The 23,263-nt window shown below is 44.2% G+C and overlaps 1 long non-coding RNA gene across 1 annotated transcript; it reads left to right on the forward strand.

Annotated features, from left to right (window-relative positions):
* The first annotated feature begins 209 nt into the window (after positions 1-209).
* LOC134393527 (uncharacterized) lies at positions 210-3,306 on the forward strand. The gene is made up of 3 exons (XR_010025087.1): positions 210-284; positions 2,445-2,516; positions 3,238-3,306. It is a non-coding gene; the product is annotated as an uncharacterized LOC134393527 (long non-coding RNA).
* Positions 3,307-23,263: the final 19,957 nt, after the last annotated feature.

Raw genomic sequence — 23,263 nt, forward strand, 5'->3', positions numbered from 1 at the left:
CTTTTTCACTCTCTGTCTTGCCAATGGCGCTTCTAACCTTCAACATGCCCTCCGCAAGGACTTTGGAACTGTCTAGCTTTGCTTCAGTTGGGCTTGTGTAGAACCTGCACTCTAAAGGGTTAGCAGTAGATGGCCTTGGTGTGCTCTCTGGCCACACAAATCGTCTCTCTTGTGTTCTCTTCTCTTCTCTTCTCTTATCAGGCTCTTCAATAAAATACGAAAAAAGCACCATAGAGTTCCTGAAATAAACCGGGAGCAGAGGGAATTGATGCAGCCTTGCTGTAGTGAGTGTGTTCAGAAGCCAAGTGACGCGAGGCCTTGGTTTAACTTGCCTATTCACACGTCGTTCAGCATAGTTTAGGGTGACCGCCTGGAAAGGAGGACAGGTCTTCTGTATCTTTGACAGTTGCATAGAAAAGGGGATTTCAGCAGGTGCCATTTGTATGCATGCAGTACCTCGTGAAATTCCCTCTTCATCACAACAGTTAAAGCTGCGGGAGCTATGCTAGCGTGACCAGGTACAAAAGAGGGCAGGGCTCCATCAACTTTGTGATGAAGAGGGAATTTCACCAGGTGCTCAGGCATACAAATGGCACCTGCTGAAATTCCCTTTTGAGTGCAACTGTTAAAGATATAGGAGCCCTGTCCTCCTTCCTGTACGGTCACCCTAGCGTAGTTCACTTTGTTTGTTTGTAACACAGGCTCTGTCCCTTGGACACTGAGATATAAGCGTGAAGGTTTGTATCCATATTCCGGACACAATCCTACGTTCTTTGATCAAACATGAGCTCACTCACCCACCCACCCCCCACCCACCCACCCCATTTTTAAGTTGAGGAGGAAAGTGTAGGATGTACTGTAAAACAATATCTGCTTTGCTGGTAGAGAAATTAAAATTAGCGATGGTATTCATGTTCACGATGCAATTCTACCTTCCAAATCTGAGCTCAATCCCTGTGTTTCCAAGCCCACCCCAGTGCCTCCACTGAAGGATATAAAACCCTCCATCATGCAGCCTATGTTGTTCATGTCATGATAACCCAGAACGTTTTTAAATTCTAGGCTATTGGGAACAAGCCAGATTGCTCCCACTGCAAGTAGGAGTGGAAAGCAAACCATGGACCTTCTATCTATGGTTTGGTTAATAATGTTACACATGAACTTCTGGCTCTCGCACAACAAATGCAAGGACAAATAAGTAGCTGGCCCAGCTGGCAGAGGGTTTTTGTAAAGAGAAATGCATCCAAATTCTTTTTCGTGAAATCCCCTCCCCCCAGGCCAAGAAAATTTCCTGGATTCTGAGTAGGCAGTAGGGATCCGTTGGACCCCAAAAGGACCCGGTGGATTTTCTAATGATGGACATCTCTAGCAGCGGCTGAGGAAACAATCAGGTGCCACTGATTCATACTGGATGCGTAATGTAGGGTGACCCTATGGAAAGGAGGACAGGGCTCCTGTATCTTTAGCAGTTGCATAGAGAAGGGAATTTCAGCAGGGGTCATTTGTATATATGGAGGACCTGGTGAAATTCCCTCTTCATCACCACAGTTAAAGCTGCAGGAGCTATACCAGAGTGACCAGATTTAAAAGAGGGCAGGGCACCTGCCACTTTAACTGTGGTGATGAAGAGGAAACTTCACCAGGTTCTCCATATATACAATTGACACCTGCAGCAATTCCCTTTTCAATACAACTGTAAAGATGCAGGAGCCCTGTCCTCCTTTTCATAGGGCCACCCTATATAATGACAGAAACATATGAAATTATCCTTGGTGGGGAGAAAGTGGAGAGGGAGACATTTTTCTCCCTGTCTCATAATCCTAGAAACTGGGATCATCCCATGAAGCCAATTGGTGGGAGATTCCGGACATGCAAAAGTAAGTACTTTTATATAAAGTACTTTCTATAGACGTGGGTATAAATTGAGTAAATAAATAAGTAAGTACTTCTTCTCACAGTGCATATTTAAACTATGGAACTCACTACCACAAGACATGGTGATGGCCACCCATTTGGATGGCTTTAAAAGGGGGCTGGACAAGTTCTTGGCTGATGGCTGTGTGTTACTTCCAGTATCGGAGGCAGGAGGCCTATGCACATCAGTAGCTGGGGAACATGGGTAGGAGGGTGCTATTGTACTCGTGTCCCTGCTTGTGGATTTCCCATGGGCCGCTGGTTGGCCCCCTTGTGAACAGAACGCTGGACCAGATGGACCTGGGTCTGATCCAGCAGGGCTCTTCTCATGGTTTTATGGACCAACTTCCAGGGCTTTTGAAGATGTCATATCAAACTTTTCCCTTTTAGCATTTCTTTCCCATGTTGTTGTATTTATTCAATGTTCACATTTTTTAAAAAAATATTCACAATATGTTCTTGGTCTTCCATAATTCTAAAAATAATCCTGTGATGCATCCTGGGTTAACAATGTCACCTGTCTCCAATAGGTATGAACTTGCAGGATCAACGTCCCCCAACTAACAACATCCTGTGGCAGGAGCAGGAACTGCTTGAACCAGGTGTGTTGGAATCTGTTTATTTATTTATTTCTTACATTTTTATACCGCTCAATAGCCGAAGCTCTCTGGGCGGTTCACAAAAATTAAAACCATCATAAAACAACCAACAGGTTAAAAGCACAAAATCTGAATATACTTTCCTTAGGAAAAGGTAACAGAATTGGTTAGGTGTGCCGTACCTTGCATCACATGTGGGAAGGGGGTAATGCATTCAGTAGCTGCTACATTATTTTTTTTTTTTGACATCTACAGCTGCATGTTCCAGCTGTCTTGAACTTAAACGCAGAGAGCTTCACACCACATCCAGAAAGTAGAGTAATAAATTCTGATAGATGCAGGAATTTGATTGTGGGGACATCCCGGAACATAACCCCATCTGAATTGGTTCAGAGTGTCCAGCCTAATTCTGACAACAAAGGAAGCAGTGGTGGGGATGACAAGAACCACGCCTTTCTTTCTGCTAAACATTTTCTCCTCAGCCATGATAGATAGATAGATATGCTTTTTTAAACTAAGGAATCCAAAAGGTTTTTTGAATTCCCTACTGATTTCCCATCTTTCAATAGCAGCCATGTTGTCAGCAAGCAGAAAGCACACACGATTCTCTCTATGACAAGCTGCTAATGTTTGCCTCATTGGGGAATTGACCATTTTCATTTACGATAACTGACGAATTCTCTACGACAACAATTTCTATTTGGATTTGTTTGTCTTTCCTTAGAGGAACATCCAAGGCCTATCAAGATGTTGGCTTTACTGACGCTGATATTCATGTTGGGCGTCTCTTGCGGTGAGTTCCTCAAAGATCCAGTCTAAACACATTTTTGATTTTACTTACATTATCTGTGGAAGAGAAACACCCTGCCCCCGCCCCCTGCATAACAAAATAGGGATGAGGATTAAGGCTACTGAAACCAGGAATCCTTTGGGACCTTGACTCGTAAATGGGGCTCATTGTAACCGATGTGGTTCTCTTAAAAGCCCAGCAGCAATGCTGGTTCCAGTTTCTGAGGGCCCTTGGGCAACACACCCCTGGCCCCCTTCCCCAGTGAGGGCATGTCCACACCATACGGTGTAGGGGGAGGGAAGTGGGACGATGCCAGACTCACCTGCTTCCGGGATTGTCCCAGGGTGTCTACAAGTGGCGCGTGACGTCCCGGGAGGAAGAGGATGTCGCGCCCGCCATTTTGGTTTTTAATCGAAAAAGAGCGCAGGAGCCCTCCGTCGCAAACATGAGGTGTTTTTTTAAAAAAAACAAAACCTCCCGCTCCCCCCACCCCACCCCCGATGGGTACGGAGCTCGTGAGGATCATCCAGAGACCGCAGGAAAAGTCTGGGAAAATGTGTAGGGCCATATCTCGAGGAAAAGGAGGGATCATCCCTCGCTGCCCCCAGGATCCCCTGTGCGTCATGTGGATGCACAGGGATGATCCCAGGCCGATCCCCAAGATAACCCAGCATGTAGACATGCCCTGAGTTTACTTTCCCTTTGTTACCAGCTGCTCTTGCTCCTCACGCTCCTTCTCATCATTGCTGGCCCTCGCTTGCATAACAGCCAGAGAGCCAATGAGCAGATAGGGAGTGGCATCTCTGCTGCTCCTCTTTCTCACCTCCACCATTGTCTGATCCAGAGGGATAGGCGGGGGGGGGGGCAAGCAGGTTGCAATGGGAAAGAGGAGAAGCCAGTCCAGGGGACCCTTGTACAATGCGCCCCTGCTGGGTGTGGGCCCTTGGGAGGTCCCCAGCTATGCCTACCCTGGATGCGGCCCTGCTCAGCAGTATGGGATTGGTTTCTTCTAATTTACCTTCATGAGAAACTCTCATTAGATGACATGGAATGGTCCCCGGTAAGGTCATTCAGTGGTTTTCTGTTAAGACACCAAACAGCACCCAGCGTCCTTAGAAGCTGGCGGGAGGTTTGCATAGCAATGGCTTAGTCATTACGTTTGTAACACTAAACTACGGTTTAGCGTTAGTTGTGGAAATTCTTTCACCCTGAGAGCAAATTCAATTTTGGAGAAGCTTTTGAGGGTCACTTGCCAACAATGGGTGGGGCCAAAAGCAAAACTATTGGAGACAAAAATCCAGAAAACTTCAACATATTGTAGCTTAAAGCTCTTACTGTCAGTAACTAGGCCTGAGAGGAGGCATTTCAATCAGAAATGCCAGGAAACTACCTAACAGCCAGCAATTGGGACTCAGAATTTCATTAATGCAGTTCATGTTTCCTTCTAGGATTTGTGCTTGACTTGTCTGCCCTCTCTGATACCTTCATTCAGGTGATGAAGAGACAGCTGAGGTAAAAGGATATAACCCAGTTAATGTATTCCACATTGTTGTTTGCAAAATGAAACACAGTCAAAAGGCTAAATTATTCAAGCCCAGGCAGAACCACACACACAAACAGATGGATTTTCTTTCTTGTGTGAGATTATCAGAAGGAAAAACCAGAACCTGTAAGGCCTGGGTCCATTTTGAACTGTGATACCTGTAAACTCATGGCATGTGGGCTTGGAATGACCACAGCAAGGAGAAAGTTGGTTCCGTCTAGGTTTCACGAAGCTTAAATGTAGACAGTCTTCAATGAAATCCACTGCGCTTTGCTAAATGTTCATAACTATATATTTTTTTCTCATTAAGAAAGAGACACCCTTGATAATCCCCTCTTATAGATGCTACTCGGGTCCTTGCTTGTGACTCAGAATGTACAATGTTCTGGATACCATCAATGGCAACCTTGCTAAAATATAGGAGAAAGAGAGATTGATGTGTCTGCTATCTGTGGCAGGCTGTACACGGAAAGAATATTTTAACACTGTCCTCCTTCCTGTGGAAACTGAATGAAGAAAAACAACCACCCAGGTTTCTATTTCCCTTTTCCCTCACTTATGATGAGGGGTGTCACAAAGTTTGAGGTAAGTAATGGCTAAGCAAGGCAAGTCATGCCATCAGGTTTTGACAGGGCCTTCAAATGATTGGGTCTTGAGGAAAGATCTCATTTTACGTGGAATACTTTCAGGTCTAGATTTGGGACTATAGATACAAAGTCTCGCGGGAGGTGAATCCTGAATTTCTTCATCTGTTCTGGAGATGCCCTGTGGTATGCCCCTGCCCCTATATTACTAGCCTTTGTAAGCAGTTCATCAAGGAATAGAACTGTTTTGGACTGTATCACCCAAGGCCAGAAGGAGGGAGGCAGGATCTCATGATACTCTGATCAGGAGATCCTCCCCTTAGTCCACATGCGGGCGCGACATCCCGAGATGAAGGAGGGTGTCGCGCCTGCCATTTTTAATTTATTTTTTAAAGGAGCTGAGCGCATGTGCGCTTCAACAAAAAGTGAGTGTGGGGTTTTTAAAAAGCCCTGACCCCGCTCCCCCCACCCCCGATTCCTCCCGGCCCAGTTCCTTCCCTCTACTGCTCCCCGCTACTCATGGGGAGGAGGGAAGAAGCCGGGACAGGCAGCCACACGTCCCGCGGTCTTGGGACAATCCCGAGATCGTGGGAAGAATTGAATTTTCCCAGGGAGTACTTATCCCTGGGAGAACCCGTTCTCATCCCTGTTTCCTCCCAGGAGTCCCTGTGCATTATTTGGATGCACAGGGACTCGGCCGTGACCAGCCCGCATTTTCGGGCTGGTGCAAAAACGGCCTAAGACTGCAGGTGTGTGTGGGAGGGAACTGTGCGACGGAATGCTCTTTCTGTGTATGTTGTACATAGTTTCCTGTAGTTCAAAAAGTAGATGTCGGGAATTTGGCATCCCAGCCTCATAGTCTCCATGGCAAGCCTCATTCTTTTCTTTTTCTATGAGAAGGATCTTCTGTTGTGCTGGGCCTCTTGGTCCTGCAATCCCTCACCTGCTACCTCAAGTGCTGAGCCCAGGTGAACTGTTTAGTCTCGGCTTAAGGGATATTTTGGTTACATGGACTGTCTTTGCTCATTTCTGTATAGTCGCCAGAATGAGGCGGTTCATGTTCAGCACCATCTCCCAAACAAAATTCGTGAGAACGTTGCTGTGCCCCAGAATTATGCTGATGCATTTGGAAGAGTCAGAGGACACTGGGAGACACGGAAGGTGAGGACATGAAGTACATGAAGTTCAATTCTTTTTGTCTTTGCCTTTTCTTTTTTTTTAACTACAGGGTTGATACCCAGCTACCCATTTTAAAGAACTGGCAAACATTCTTGTAATGGGCTGTGGCAAGGTTTTTGAAACGGGGCTCAAAGTCATAGCTATAAGCCACCAGTGGGTAAGCCAAAATGACACAAGGCAAGTGTTCCATTAGTAGAATTATTTTACTGACGTGTCACAGGCATTAGCCTTGCTCATAGGACCAAACAGAGGTCAGTGACAGCATGGAGGACAGAGAAGGGGATTGCGGTAGCAGGCCCTGTCCTGACCTCTATGGCTCCTTCATGTTCATATAGACCAGGGGAGGGGAACCTCAGGCCTTTGCTTCCCCAGACGGCTCCTCCCCCTTTCCACAACCGCCAATCGTTTTGCGGTTTCCCAGCTTCTGTGCAGTTTTCCCCTCAATCGAGAAAGTTGAACTATCTCCCGTATGGCTTAGTTACTGGCAGGAGGAGCTTTAAGCTAGAGTTTGCTGATATTTTCCTGGGCATTTTGGGCTCCGCCCCCTTTGCCTTCTGCCCTGCCCAGCCCTGGAATGTGGCCCTCAAGAGCCTCTGTGAAATTTAATCCAGCCTTTGGGCTGAAAGAGCTTCCCCACCTGGGTTCCCGACTCCTTCCATGGGATTGGGACCTCTGCTTTTTATTTCCCAGGAAGTCCATGGGTAGGTTCTGTGGAGAAGGGCCGCTGGATGGATGGAATCTGGGCGCAGAGCCTGCCACTGCTATTCCCTTTCCTTTCCTCAAGTCATCCTGTATCCCCCTGACTGGTCATGTGAGCAGGGGAAGAGAAATCAGCCACATGAGTTCTATATGCTGCAAGATTTGGGGGGTGTTTGCATAGCTGCCATCAGGGCCCTTTCTACGCCTAAGGGTTATCCCAGGAAAGTGGAGGGGTCATCCCTGCCTCCTCCCGGGATCCCCTGTGTGGCATTTGGATGCACAGGGACGATCCTGGGATATAGCGCTGGTGTAGACAGGCCCTCGGTCTTACCTCTGCACTTTGTATTTCCGGGACAGCTGTTCAAGCCAAGCACCCAGATCCAGAAAGAGGACTTCGCCCAGAGGTCCGCAGGTAAGGCCAGGATAAAACAACTCATTCAGAACGGATCACATTCCTGCCTTTCTCAGCCCATGTTCCCTTTCGTCGTTTGGGGCATTCGTCATGGGGCAAGCAGGAAAAAAATACCCAAAATATATTCAAATATTCAATGAGGCCACCTCACGAGCTTATCTGGTGTGGTCTGTTGCTAGTGGGGGTGAAACTTTGAGACTTGGGGGGGATCTACACTACTGCTTTAAAGCGCTTTAAAAGCAATAGTGTAGATCCCCCCTAGGAGGATATGAGTCAGGGAGGAGTGCAAGAGAAACAGCACAGCCCCAGGGAACAGAGACACAGAAATGGGGGCCTTAAAAGGGAAAGGGAAAGAGCATTGTGACAGGGGGGAGGCAGGAAGTGACAGTGGAAGTATGAGGAGATCTCCGGATAGTGGTTGGATTGGGTGCATGAATATTTATCTGCCCAAACCTGAAGAACAGAAAAAGAGCCCTGCTGGATCAGACCGAGGGTCCATCTAGTCCAGCACTCTATTCACACAGTGGCCAGTCTGCTGTCGACCAGGGACCCACAAAGCAGGTCATGGCGCAACAGCACCCCCACATCCATGTTCCCCAGCAACTAGTAGCCATTCATAGCCTTCTCTTCCGGGAATTTATCCAACCCCCTTTTGAAGCCATCCAGATTGGTGGCCATCACTACATCTTGTGGTAGTGAATTCCCAAATTTGGCTATGCGCTGTGTGAGGTAGTACTTCCTTTTATTTGTCCTGGATCTCCCACCAAACAGCTTCGTGGCATGATCCCAGGTCCTAGTATTTTGTACACCTCCAGGGTGTACAAAATCTAGGCTGCTTTCTTATTAATACAGTACAGTCACATTGCTCTGCCATGCCTTAGTAGTATCTTGGCATAGATATCTTCTTTAGGCCTATGGTGTACCTTTAAGGTATATCTTCTTTAGGCCTATGTGATTTCCTTTACATTCACACATCACGATAACCACTGATTGACATAGGAAGATGGATGGAAGGAATCCTTAATGTGTAAAAATAGGACAACATACAGCATTCTGTTGAATCAATATGTCCGTTTATTTGGGGGTAGGGAATGGAAGTAAGGAAATCAATGACCATTTGGGGCTGTTTGAAAGCCAGACTCATGCCTGCTTGCTACTTATTTCGCACCGGCCAACTCTGGGCATCTTGTTCTGTCTCAGTTCTGTGTGCCTCCTACTAATTCTGGATGGAACGATCTCCTTGTTTTGTGCACAAATATCTGTAGGTGCCTCAGTCGTGAAATCCAGCAAAAGCTTCAACACGGGAGCACAGGTTTGCTGGCTGGGGTTCTGCAGGGATTACTCATGGGCACCAGATGTGATTTTAGAGGTAGGGATCTTGAAAGCAACATTTTCTGCCCTTCTCAAAGGGCTGGATTCTTCTTACTCTCTATCACTGGTCAAGAACGTAGCATAGAAATCCGGTCCCTTTGTCCCCAGCGGGCAATTGCCAGAAATAAGCCAGCCGAAGGCTGAGGTTCAAAGTCAGCTCTAAGGGACCTGGGTTGCACAGGTATGCCAGTTCCTGGCTCCGTGTCTTTGCTTCTTATAAATGAGGCTATTTGTAAGCAAAGCTGGCAGGACAGGTACAGGTCCCACTACCCGATTTACAGCCAATGGTTTCTTCTGCAGGTTTTATTAAAAAGCAGCCTAACATAAAAGACCCAAGTCTATGGGTGTATTATATGCACCAGCTCATTTTTGCTCTACCTGTCGTGAGAAACTGGTGCCGTTATACACCCTGTCCCATTGCCTGTCCCATATTGTTCCTGACTGATGCTCCAGTGCTTCATGTGAAAGCTCACTCTTCATTCAAGAGGCACTAGATTTCTCTTCACCAGTTTGGACCAATGTGCCTTAACTTCGTCGCTGCCGCAGTCCCCCTCCTCTGTTGTTGTTATTATTAGAAAGTGTGTGTGCCCAAGTCGATACGATATGTTTGGGCATCAGGGGGAAAGAGGGGATTGTGGGTGACATTGTACAGCTCCTGTCTGTCTGTCTAGATCAGCCTTCCTCAACCTGGGGCGCTCCAGATGTGTTGGACTACAACTCCCAGAATGCCTCAGCCAGCTCTGCTGGCTGGGGCATTCTGGGAGATGCAATCCAACACATCTGGAGCGCCCAGGTTGAGGAAGGCTGGTCTAGATGATGATGATGATGATGATAATTTAATTTCTTACCTGCCTCTCCATTTGGATCGAGGCGTGGAACAACAGTAAGTATAAAATACATAAAATACTGATGAAAAACATAGCATACATTGTTAAACCATCCTAAAACATACTAAAGGCATCCTAAAATTCCACTGGATAGGCCTGCTGGAAGGGAACAGTCTTCATAGCTTTCTTAAATGCTAAAAGACGGTTAAGTTGATGAAGCGGGGAGGTCAGGTGTTGTGTGTGGTATTGGACAGTGCCACCAACTTCACAATACCGTAGATATCACGTAAGAGTGCAAACCTAAGCACACTGACATGGAAGGAGGGCTCACTGGACTCAGTGGGACTTCCTTCTGAGTAGACATGTCTAGAATTTGCACGGCATGTCTCCTTCCCACGTTCTCAGGATCACTGCATTCAAGTTGTTGCTGTATGTATGGGGTTGCACATTTTAGTTGTACACATTCAGCACTGATTCTTATTTGTTTCCATAAAAGACACACACACACACACACACACACACACACACACACACACACATATCTCGAGCCCACAATCCTGAAAGGAGCAGGCATGTATATAAAGGAATTGTTGCATGAAAACTGCTGTGGAAACAACAAAGTTCAAGAAATGAAAAGAAATGTGAAGAGGTGCACTGGGGCAGGCACACCATCATACTTGAACAACAAAAATAGAAATAGCCAAACCAGGTTATCTTTATGCACACCAGAACATACTCATTAATTTGAATGCTGGGATGGGAGGGGGCAAGGAGGGAGAGAAGCTCTCCAGATGTGTGCAAATAACTGCCCCAATGCTGCAGTTAGTGAGAAAACTGCTCACACCAGGATGTTCCAGTGGCACATGGAAAAAGGCACCAAGTTTTGGATTGTAGTCAAATCAGATTAACATAATGAATAATATGCTATTATCTGCTGTGAAAATTGGCTAAAGCTGTCCAGACTTTTGGGGTTGGATCCAGATTACTTTAGTTGAACTTACATCCCACTGGAATTAATGAAAGGATATATTTGCAACTTCAGTGAAGTGCCCTTGATTTCAATGGGATAGAAGTTCATCTAACATAGGCCTTAGCTAGACCTCAGGTTTATCCCGGGATCGTCCCAGGGTCATCCCTGTGCATCTACAAGGGATCCTGGGAGCAGGCAGGGACGACCCCAGGATAAATCTTATGTCTAGCTAAGGCCTTAGTCTGGATGCAACCCTTTATCTTCTAGCTCTGGTCTTGACAGCCAAAGTATGGATAAACAACTCCCCCTGTCCGTCATCCCAATCATGGGTGTCAAGAATTAGTTACTTGGTTCAAAGAGTAGTTCATATCGAAGCCCTTTTTTTTCTTTCTGAATTCTCCAGACAGGCTTTCAGTGTTTCCTGATAATCACAGAATGTTTGGTTTTTCAGCGGGAGAATTCCTCTGGGAATTGCTGGGCCATGGACGGATCTCAAGGCTACGTAGTCATCCAATTGTCCCAAGCCATCTTCCCAGCTGCTGTAGCCTTGGAACATATTTCAAAGGCCATTTCGCCAATAGGAGATATAAGCAGTGCTCCTAAAAAGTTCTCTGTCTATGTGAGTAACTTTTCCTTATCTTTGTCAGAATTTCCCCGCTTTCTTGCATTGAGAGGCGGTCCAGTAGATGGGTAGATTTTATTTTGTTTTCTTCAAAGTAAATATGCTGATATTTGTCGAAAGGCTTTTTTCATTTTTATTTTAAACAAACAAACCTTGGAATTTCTACCAGCTTTCCCCATTGTCTTTTCCTTTTCAGGGATTCAAAGAGGATTTTGAAAAGGAGGAAGGAAACTTTTTAGGAACATTTGAATACAAGACTGATGGTTTCCCTATGCAAATCTTCAAGCTGGAGGTATGGTGCAGAATACAGGAACAATGGATTACACCAGGGAGCATGAAGTCTGGGAATGATGGGAGGTGTAGTCCAAGACTTCTGGAGGGTGTCGGTTGGGGAAGGCTGACTTATGCAAACCCTTTATCACCCATTCATATGTAGTGACTTTTCCTGGAGGTCTGAGTGAAAGCCATAGCCTCTGTGTTTCATTATGAGTTCAGCTGCTACTTTATCATGGCATGGCAAACAATCCAAAAATATAATTTGTGATTAGTCTAAATTTAGGATGCCTTTTTTAATTGGTTTGACCAGTAAAACTAGGTACTATTATTATTAGTATTAGTATTAGTATTACTACAATAATAACGATAAAGAACAAAGAAAAAAACCTATTTAATACAATAATCTAATAATGATATTAATAACAATAACAACAACAATAATAACCATAATAATAAAAATAATAATAATAAAAGGTGCAACCATCCCCTTGGGACCATTATTCTGCACTCCAAAATTGTAACACATCTTGTGACGGTTTACACCCTTTCCCTTTCCCTAATACAAATTTGACAAATGGTTTCCAAATCTCCTCAAAATTGTTCCGCTTTAATATTCCTTTCTTAACTTTCATACACCCCGTTAGCCTATCATTAATAGCAATATCCCAGACTTCTTTATACCATTCTTCTATTTTATATTCTCTTTGTTCTTTCCAAATCCTGGCAATTATCAGTCTAGCTGCTGTTAGTAAATTAGTTATTAATTCTTTCCTATTTTGCGTACATTGGTCCCCTTCATATATTGATAACAATGCTATCTTTGGGCCTATTTCTACCTTCCGTCCCATTCTTTCATTTATTTCTTTAAATACCATTTCCCAAAACTTCTGAATATTTTTACAATCCCACCACATATGAAAATACGTACCTATTTCCTGACACCCTCTCTAACAATTTACTGAATATTTCTTATCTATCTGGTGTAATCTTACTGGTGTTAAATACCACCTCCATACTAATTGGTAGTAATTTTCTTTTATTCTTGTCGACATACTCTTTAATATACGTTGACTCCATATCTTCCCCCACTCTTGACCACTTAACTGTCCTACCATATCTTGGTCCCATATCATTTTAATATGTTCTTGTTTTTCCGTACTCATTAGTATCTTATACACCACACTCATTATACCCTACCAACTAACTTTCCATTTTTGTTTTCTCTTTGTAAAATCAACCTTTCCATTTCTGTACACTCTCTACACTCTATATTTTCCTCTTTCCACTTTTTTTGTCCATTGTTCTAGTTGTGGTGCCTCCATCCAAGCATTTCGCCTCTCTCTTACTAACTCTTTTATTTTGTCTTTGTCCATTTCCTTCATCCAATCTTTTAATTTATTTATTCCCTTTTCCCTTAAATCTTTCTCCAATTCTTTCTTTAAATTCTCTGGGAAATTCCCCATCATCACCACTGGCGTTAGGGGTGATATCTTTGGCATTAATTTTTCTTTCTATTTGGCCCAAATCTCTATTATATTTTTCATCAGGGGGTTCTCTATTCCCCCCATTTCTTTTTTTTAAAAGTTATTTAAAAAATGTTCTCCAACCTATACTTCTTCTCTTGCGTCTCCCATTCTAACCATTCCAAATCTTTATTTCCTATCATCCCCTCTATCACATATCGTAATTGATTTGCAATGTAATACCACTTTATATTAGGGAGACCCAATCCTCCCGCTTTTGGAGATTCATACCATATCTTCTTATTGATCCTTGCTTTCTTATCCCCATTACTATAATTATTAACTACCGTTTGCCAATATATCACTTCTGCCTCCGACACTTTAATTGGTAACATTCTAAACAAAAAGTTAATCTTTGGTATGATCTTCATTTTTATAATTGCTATTCTTCCAAACCATGATAATCTTATTTTCCTAAATTCCTTCATCTTTTTCTTAATCTCTTGTTTCAGCCCTTCAAAAATTTTCTCTCCCAAATCCTTTAAATCCTCAGTTATATATACTCCCAAATATTTAATAGACCTCCTCACTTTAATCTTTACATTTCTATTTATCCCCTCCTGTATCTGTTCCTTATTATAGTTAAATAACATCATTTCTGATTTAGGCCAATTAATCTGTAGCCCTCTCATTCCTCCAAACGCCTTCAGATGTTGTTTAACCCTTTCCATTCTCTCCAAAGGCTCCTCTATAGTTAATAAAGTATCATTCACAAACAAACTTATTTTGGTTTTCTCTCTACTTCCTATCCTTTGGTACTTTCATCTTTTCTAATTATTATTGCCAATGTTTCTATTACTAATGCAAATAAAATCGGGGAAAGGGGACATCCTTGCCGTGTACCTCGGGTTAGGAAAATTAGCTCTGTCAACCCATCATTTACCTGTACCCATGCGCTATGTTTTTGATATAACTTGTTTATCATACCTTTAAATCTCTCACCAAATCCCAATATTTCTATTATCATTTTTAGCGTTGGCCATTCCATGCAATCAAAGGCTTTAAAAATATCTAAGGCTATCAACCCCACTTTAAATTTATTTCTCCCAATTATATCTATTGTATTAAGTACCCTTCCAATTAAATTAGACATCTGTCTTCCTGCTACAAACCCGCACTGGTCTCTTTCAATATAATTAGCTATAAACTTATTCATCCTTTTAGCCATAATTGCTGTCAATATTTTTGTGTCTTGTGTTTATATCATCTCCTTGCTATCCTCCTTACATGTCCTGTATTCAAATACATGGCAATGGTGGGAGACAGAGGTGAGAAGACAACAATACATAGCGTAAAGGAGGCAAACAGTAATCTTCTATTTGTGTCTCTCTCTCCCCCACCTCCTTTATTTTATTTCCAGGAAGAAAATTTAGACCTATTTAAGTATCTACGCTTGACGATATTGAGCAATTGGGACCATCCCGACTACACATGTGTATACGGGTTTCATGTATTTCGTAGATAAGGTACTGTCATGCCCTGCTTGGATGCAGAGCCAGAAGATGAGGAGTTGGAAGAAGCAGGGCCCAGCATCAGCCCAGGAGGTGTGGAGTCGGGACGGGCAGAGACTCCTGCGAAGGTACAGGGGGAAAGGCCGGGCACAAGTGTGCAGGCTGGGACCTCTGCCAGCTCAGAGGGCTCAGAGCCAGCAGAGACCGCTGAGAATCTGCAGGGTTCAGAGGACGAAACAAACAAACCTGGCGTCAGTCAGCTGCGGGCTGAAAAGGAAACCAGGCGGCGGTCACGCCGCCTTTACCAAAAACGCCAGGCAATTAAGGAACAGCTGAAAGACCGTGACTCAGCACTCTGACTCAGCATAAATACGCAGCTGTTGATCCAGTTAGCTTTGTCAGAGATTAACTGAGCTTTCTGGCGAAAGCCTCTGTTCCTGAATCTCTTGACCCCGTGCCTTGCTTCTTGTATCCTGGTTCCTGATTCCTGCCTTGACTCCTGGACCCCATGACTACGTCTATCTGCTCTGGACTCCTGTTTGACCTCGGACTGGTTTGTGACTACGCTTGCCTGTTCTTGCCCTCTGGCCTTTTGGACTGTTGTTTGGACTTTGTTGAATGCTGGCTGCGCTGACCCTGGACTGGACTCTCGACTATCTGCTTTGCCAATTCCCTAGACTTCGGACCGGACACTCACTCCTCTGTAAGCCATCATCCTGAACTGTTGCTTTACTTTGCTTTTTGAGTTAACTTCAAATCAGAGCACTCCTCCTCTGACTGCCTGTGTTCTATAAATAAACTAAACTGTTGCATGGTTACCAGTGTCCATCATTTGTCTTTGTCAGCCTGTTGGCGGCTTTCCTGGACAGGTACAAGGTGAATTGGAATACCAGCAAACATTCATATGTCTGAGAAAACTATCAATAGTAATAGACATGTGATGGCTTCAGATGATGTGCTTTCTTACTGCTGCTGTATAAGGCGATTTGCCCTGGCTTCAGAAATTAAGTTTAAATTGCTGTAAGCTAAATTGGAGCCAGAGGAGAATAAGGCCAGACTTACACCAAGCAGGATGTAGCACTGTGAAAACATTATATGGAATGAGTCCTGGGCCCCAGCAGCAAATAGAGGACACCTTCAAATACAAACTGCCAGTTCTCCGAAGTAGAGAACTGTAAAGTAGGACCCTTGGCCATTCTGCAAATTGCCTATCTTGAATTAGGTCAGCCTTGCCATGGAGAAAATGTCCTTTTCTGCTTCGAACAAGGAACAATTCAATTAAGGGTAGTCTAATTACGAGAAACAAAAAACTGACTGTTTCCTTTTCCCTTCCTCTTCTCCCTGTTGCTGAACTCTTGTGCCCAGGTTTATTACTGATTTATTGTTGAACACTTAAAGTTAAAAATGGATGAAAGCCAATGTTGTCCCTCCACCAGGAGAACAGATACTGTTGACAGGATGGATTCTCTTTCCTCCTTGCAGCTCCTCAACCGCCTCCCTTCCCACAAATCTGCTCTGCAGAGCACATTTTGAGGGCCCGGGGGGGGGGTGCAGAGATGAGGAAAGGGTGGGGAATCCCTCTGTGCAAATGGGAGTCCACTCATGTGACACTGGATGTGCCCCAAAGTATAAACCAATGCTTGTACAGCGTAAGTAGCATGCAGGGAAATTCAACAGCAAATCAGCTGCCATGCAAGCATTGGTTTATGATAGAACAACACCATTAGCGCTGCCACTGGAACATCTTTTTAGATAGTGTAAAATGAACTACTACTACTACTACTACAATTATTTCTTACCCACCTCTCCCTCTAGATCGAGGCAGGATACAACACAAATACAAGCAGTCAGATAGTTTTTTTAAAGGTTGCCAATATGACTATTTCTAGATAATAACCCCTCTTTTTTATATAATATTAATGCCGGAATTAGCAGCACCAGTATGAGCGCATCAATGCAGACATAGTAAAAATCATTATGATAAGGTTCGGGTCACCAAAAGCAAGGAAATGCATCACCAAAAAACAGGACGAAATTGGACACCAACTTGCATAAAATTGGCATGTGGTAATTTATTAACTTAAAAATAACTACTAGAATTTGAATATAAATACTGTTCATCTGACCACTGTCTGGAAGACTTTGCCTAGAGTTGTATTGATCTGGTCAAATCCTTTCCATCTGTGTTTTGTGGATTATCGGGTGCTTTTCATTCCATCATCTGCTCATTGACAGAATTGGATTTTTATGAATTTCCCAAATTTGCACAAGTTTGTGCTTGCAAAAACATGCAAATTCTCCCCCCAAATGCGTATTTTCATGCTTTAGCCTATAAGGGAAATGCGCATTTTTGGCTGGTTTTTTTTTTTTTTTTTTTTAATCTTATGTGATTTTCTATGACCAAATTGGTGTAAAATTCCAGAAAGTAGAACAATGTGTACCACATGTCTGTGGAATCCGCACGACTCAAGAAAAGCCTGTCTGCTGCAGAATCTTCAGGTCAGATTCATAGAATTCCAAACTCATTTGATTCCGTTGCAGATTCCTGTGACAACCCTTACTGTGCCCAGGTGAGTTGTGTAACTTGCTCTGCCGGCCATCCAGGTGCTATTGCTGGACAGCTACAAGGATCCTGTGCTCCCTTCTGATGGTTCTTGGCCTAAAAACTGAACTTGGACTGGGCCATCTGTCAACTAGACAGAGGACAGTCCTCTGGCAGTCCTTCAAAAAGAGGACTGTTCTCTTTTACACATGGTCACACTAGCCAGGGCCCTGATCTGATGGGACACAGCATGTTTTATCATTGTGGTTTAATTTTCTGATGTGAAACTGATTTTCAGAGTGAAAGAGTTCGATTTTTCACTTCTACCTGTAAAATGTTGGGTTGATTTTTGCAGGTAAAACCAGGGACGGCGCCCTTGTAAGGAGTAGAGGGAAAGTATCTAAAGTAGCAACCCTAGGAAAATGCAGAAGAGCCATAGCATTGACGGCGTGGGCTCTCATCCATGATAACCTACGTTAGAAGATATATAACCCACTGCTATGCAGGTTTAGCAGTAGTGTTGTTCCTATATATTTAATCTCCTGTCTTGCAGAAATAAAAGTATGTTTACTTTTCTGAATCATTTGTTTAACATATGCATTTTGTTTTCAACAGAATTTGGTCACAGCAGGGGTGATTATGATTTATTGTGTATGTGCTCTGTTCTGAAATACGTACGATACACATGAAAACAGACCCACACCTATTAGTTATCTGTGAGAAGAAGGGTTGCAGTGCTATATATATGGTTACATGAGAATAATCCCACTGAACTCAGTGTGGCCTACATCTGAGTAACAGACATACAATCAGGTCCCAGACCTGTTTATAAAAAGGCATTATTATATATGTAGTGTTGATTCTAATAACACTAAAAAGTTGTGGGCATGATCTTTGTTTGATTCTCCTCCGCTGAAATCAATGGGGTTGAAAAGGGCTTTGCTTTGGCTGAATTTGACATGAACTCCCTTCTAGTGTGTGGGGGGGATATTGTAATGCAGTGGCAGCCTAGAGATGAATCCAGTTGATGTCCTAACTGGGGCTGTTGCTAGACCAGGCGTTAGCCCGGTGTGAGGCTCGGTCTCCCTCCTGTCCATCCAGATGACGCACAGGGGATTCCTTCCTTAACCCGGCATAAGCGGAGGCCGGGGCTGCGGAAGGTCTAGCAGGGTCCATGGCTTTTTCCGGCTGCTCGAGTAGCTGGGAGAAGCCATGGACTGGGCACAGCGCTCATAGGAGCCCTGTGCCCATCGGGCCGGGGGGGGGGGGTAATCACGGGGGGGGGGGGGGAGATAGGGGCCGGGGAAAAGGCTGACCTGGCAGGAGAGAGCGGGGGAAGAAGGATGGGCAGGAGCTCGGGCATGATGGGCGGGGGAAGTATGGGCATGGGGGGGACAGGGGATCGGGCATGGGGGGGACAGGGGATCGGGCATGGGGGGAGGACGGGTGAGCGAGCGGGCGGGGGGCATCAGGCATTGGGGGAAGCAGGGGCAGGGGGAGCAAGGGGGCCTTTATTTTTTTAAAAAAAATCACTTACCTTTCCGGCGGTGTGCTCCTGCGCACATGGCCCTTTAAGATCTCCATAAAATGGCAGACGCGACAGGGCTTCCCCTTGCCCCGTCGCGTCTTACATGTGGAAAAGGGCGACGCACGCGCTAGCTGTAGCGCACCCTCACCCTGACTCCCCGCCGGATTTTCAGGTAGGTCTAGCAAGGCCCTGGGTCAGGTAATTGTTTCACTTGTTTGAAAAAGGAATGCATTTCTTTTGACACCCAAACTGCTTCAAATATACTCTTGAATGTGACCAATACCACATGCATAGATTTGGCCTTTGATAGTTTAATTGGTTACAGAAACACATTTGTAAATATTCTTCCTTTTACTAGAGAGGCTTTTCCTTTCGTGGGAAGGAGAAGAAACTATGCCTATCCCTCCATGCCGACTAAATAAATAAATAAATGCATCTCCTTTTATAAGAAGTGACCGAATAGTTAGTGTGTGTGTGTGCGTGCACGCGCTTGCATTCTCCTTCTAGATTCAGTGATCAGGAGAAAAATAAATCCCAAAGGGTTTCACAAGGATGCCAATAAGGCCAAGTGTAATACTTAAAGCCAATCCCTAATTATTTGCACTGGTTAGAGCCCGCAGACATTCCAGCACAGCCTCCTGTGAGACAGAATAACAATTCTGGAAAGAAGCTATAATCAGTGTCATAGTGTAAGGACATTACACTGCTGCAGGAATCAGCATGCTGCACTTGTTCATTGCTATTTCCTGAAACACTAAGCGTGAAGATCTAACTCATCCTTTTCCCAACCTGGTGTCCTTCGATGTGTTGGACTGCAATTCCCATAATCCCCAGACAGCAGAGCCATTGACCATGCTGGCTGGAAATTATGGGAATCTGCAGTTCCATACGCCTGGAGGGGACCAGGTTGAGAAAGGAAGGCTGGTCTAGCCATCAACACAACACCACCGATTTTGGGGTTTCTTTTACTGAAGGTTTTTTTAAAAAAATATTTTTTATTTTTCCAGCAACAAGTAAACAATCATCACAAATAATACATATACACATAATGCATACCAACAGAAATGCATATAACAACTACAATTGCACTAAAAAACATTTAAGGGAGAGGTTAGGGTAAAAATTTCTTTTGCCCTCTTCCTGCCAGAAATGCCCCTTAATTTCTTAATTACACAATTTACACATTGGATACTTCTTTCCTCCCTTTCCCCATCTTATTCAAAATCCACCAACAAATACAACATTTTTCTCTGTCTCTTTCAAATATTCTATCAGAGGGTTTCCATTCCAACATAAACATGGCTGTTGACATTTCCCTCATTATCGCTGTAAGTTTTGCCATCTCTGCAAGTTCCTACTACTAACTTTATTGCATATTAGCCACCTGGGCCATTCGCAAACAGATAAAACAATAACATACCCACCGCGAGCTTGCCACAAGCCAGCGGAAGTGCTGCAAATAAGAGTAACTAGGATAACAATCGTCCAGGTTATATTTACAATGTTAACCAACATATAGTATTGGATATTAAAATTAATCGTTTGAGACAATCAGTAGTTTCCGGGCCTCCATCGCCCGGTGTACAAATTTGGCAGTCCTAAAAGATATATAATAGTCTGTACCAGCCAAAAGAGTAAGGACTACACCTTTAGAAGTCATGAAATTAAACCTGGGAATTAAAGGCTCAAGATATTGTTTCCTCAGCTCCGCATACCTTGGGCACTCAGCTAGGAAATGAATTATATCCTCGGCTTTAGGGCAACCTGCTGGGCAATCTACATTGGTGCTAGGGTGATTTTTAAAGAGTGCCTTCACCTCCATCAGCAGGAGGGAATTTAACCTGCACCGAGTAAATAGCCATCTCAGCTCTTGTGGCATTCCAGAAGTTAAATATAGGGGAGCCTTTCCCGGAGCAGTAATGATACTCTTATAGAGCCCATTTGAGCGGCTCACTTCGACCGCTGCCATAGATGACTGAATATCACAGTCATACGGCCTTCTAGCAATCTCATCCTTGGCCCCGTCAAACCCCCTCGTAAGGAGGAATGCTTGCGAGAAACCCAATTTGGAGATGGAGTGTCTCATCCTGTCTGCCCATGAATCCTTCCCCATATCGTCATATGTGGACAGCACCAACGGAGGGGCCAGGTGAAACACTATCTTTAACCAGAAGGATATAGCTGCTTTTAGAATCAATGTATGGATTGAGAGACATGCAGTTTCCAGTCGGACAATATCCTTAGATGTGGATCTAGGAACTCCAAGGGTCCTGGATAGAAATTTGTGCTGTACTACTGCTAATGGTGTGATATCTCCATGGGCCCAAATGGGAGCTCCATACAGAATCTGAGGGAGTAGTTTGCTTTTAAGCAGTTGTAACAGTGGTGCTATCCACTGTCCTCCTGCTCCAGCTGCGAAGCGAAAAATGGCATTAGCTGTTACAATGGCCGCTGAGGCTGCTGCACCCAAATGCTCAGACCAGGATCCGGAGCTTTGAAGAGTTACACCTAAGTATTTATGTTTATTCACCTGATCAAGAGGGTGACTGTCTAACTGCCAATGATATACTTTCCTCCTTTTCCCAAAAACTAAAATTTTGGTTTTATCATGATTAACCTGAAGAGCTTCCTTCTTGCAATATACGCTTAGCGCTCTCAACATCCTGCGCATCCCCACTTGTGTATGTGATAGGAGAACAGCGTCGTCTGCATACAATAGCACCGAAATGTTCCTATCCTTTAGGCGGGGTGGGAAGAAGTCATGACTAGTTAGGGTAGGGACAATATTATTTAAATATAGATTGAATAAAAGAGGAGCTAGCAGGCATCCCTGGCGAACTCCTTTATTGGTAGGGATGGGGTCTGATAGATCACCGTCCGCGGAGGATCTCACGCATAAGCTAGAGTTTTGGTGCAGCCCCTGTATTCTCCTGAGTAGCCTCTGGTCAATGTTTAAGAGTGATAGCCTCTGCCAAAGGCGGGGACGGTGTATAGAGTCAAAAGCCGCTTTAAAATCTACAAATGCTGCGAAACGTGAGTGATAAGGAGGGGCTGTATATTTCCCAACTAGATGTTTTAGTAAGAAGCAGTGGTCTATTGTAGATCTGCCACTTTGAAAACCTGCTTGTTCTTCGGCCAGGAGGTTTTCATCGGCCACCCACAATTCCAACTTATCAAGAAGATGTCTTGCGTATAGTTTGCTGGAAATATCCAGCAGGCTAATGGGGCGATAATTTTTAGGCTCTGACCTGCTCCCTTTTTTATAAATGGGCACCACTATTGCCACTGACCAATCTTTGGGAAATTTGCCAAATCTGTCGATTGTAGTAAATAGGGCTGCCAACACTGGTATCCACCAGTGAGGGTAGTCCAACAGGAAGTCTGGTGGGATACTGTTCCTCCCCGGGGCCTTACCCCTCTTTAGCTTTCTTATCAGGGCGGCTACTTCTTCACAGGTGACGGGGGCCCAGCTATTCGACAGCAGATCTTCCTCCTGCAGAGGGGGTAAGCAGGCAGACTCGTCATAAAGGAGCAATCAGAAGTGGAGTTCCCATTCCTGAGTGGTAATAGCGGTATCCATAGTGGGGGTCTCAGAATGTCTTATAGTTGAGATAAGGTGCCAGAATCTGAAGCTGTCGTTGCTTTCAAGTGCTGAAGACAGTTCTGCCCATTTCGTACTAATATATTCCCGCTTCTTATCTCTGACTAGCATTTTGTAGTCCTTACGCAGTGCCAGGTAGGAAGGGGGTAGCGGGACTATATCCATATCTCTTAGAAGTTTATGTTGTTTGTTAATTTCCCTTTTGAGTTGTCTGCAGGCCCCGTCAAACCATGGGTTACCCGCCTTTAGCCTCTGTTTTTTTAGGTAGACTTTCTGTAGTAGCAGTGGCTCAGTTGCCACTGTGATCTGGGCGAAGGAATCTATTACTATCTCTGGGTCATTAGAACTGAGCAGCGTGTTTCTCAGGACCTGAAGATTTGCAGAGTGCCATAGGTCTTCCAAGGCTCTTAAGTCCACGTTTGCCCATCTTCGACGGCATACATAGCTGCTTGAACTTCGGATTGCAGTTTTATTTCCATTGTTTTCCAAAGCTTTTTTAACGTATCCCAACTGTACGATCAAAGGCTGATGATCATTACATGGGTAGGCCTTTTGGCTAAGATCAAGTGTAGTATCTGCAAGTTCCAACACCTTCAACATCCATTCCTCCATTGTCGGTATTGCTGGGTCTTTCCAGTTCTGTGCGAATAGCAATCTTGCAGCCGTCACCATATACAAGAACAAAGTTCCCCCCTTTTCTTTTGTTTGTTTATCCATTAGTCCAAGTAAGAAAGCTTCCGGTTTCATTTATATATTTGTCTTTAATATTTTTTGAATTAAAGAATGTATCTGAGTCCAAAATGTCTTGGCTTTTTTACAAGTACACCAAAGA

The sequence above is a fragment of the Elgaria multicarinata genome, chromosome 2 (genome assembly GCF_023053635.1).
Source record: "Elgaria multicarinata webbii isolate HBS135686 ecotype San Diego chromosome 2, rElgMul1.1.pri, whole genome shotgun sequence".
Taxonomy (NCBI): domain Eukaryota; kingdom Metazoa; phylum Chordata; class Lepidosauria; order Squamata; family Anguidae; genus Elgaria; species Elgaria multicarinata.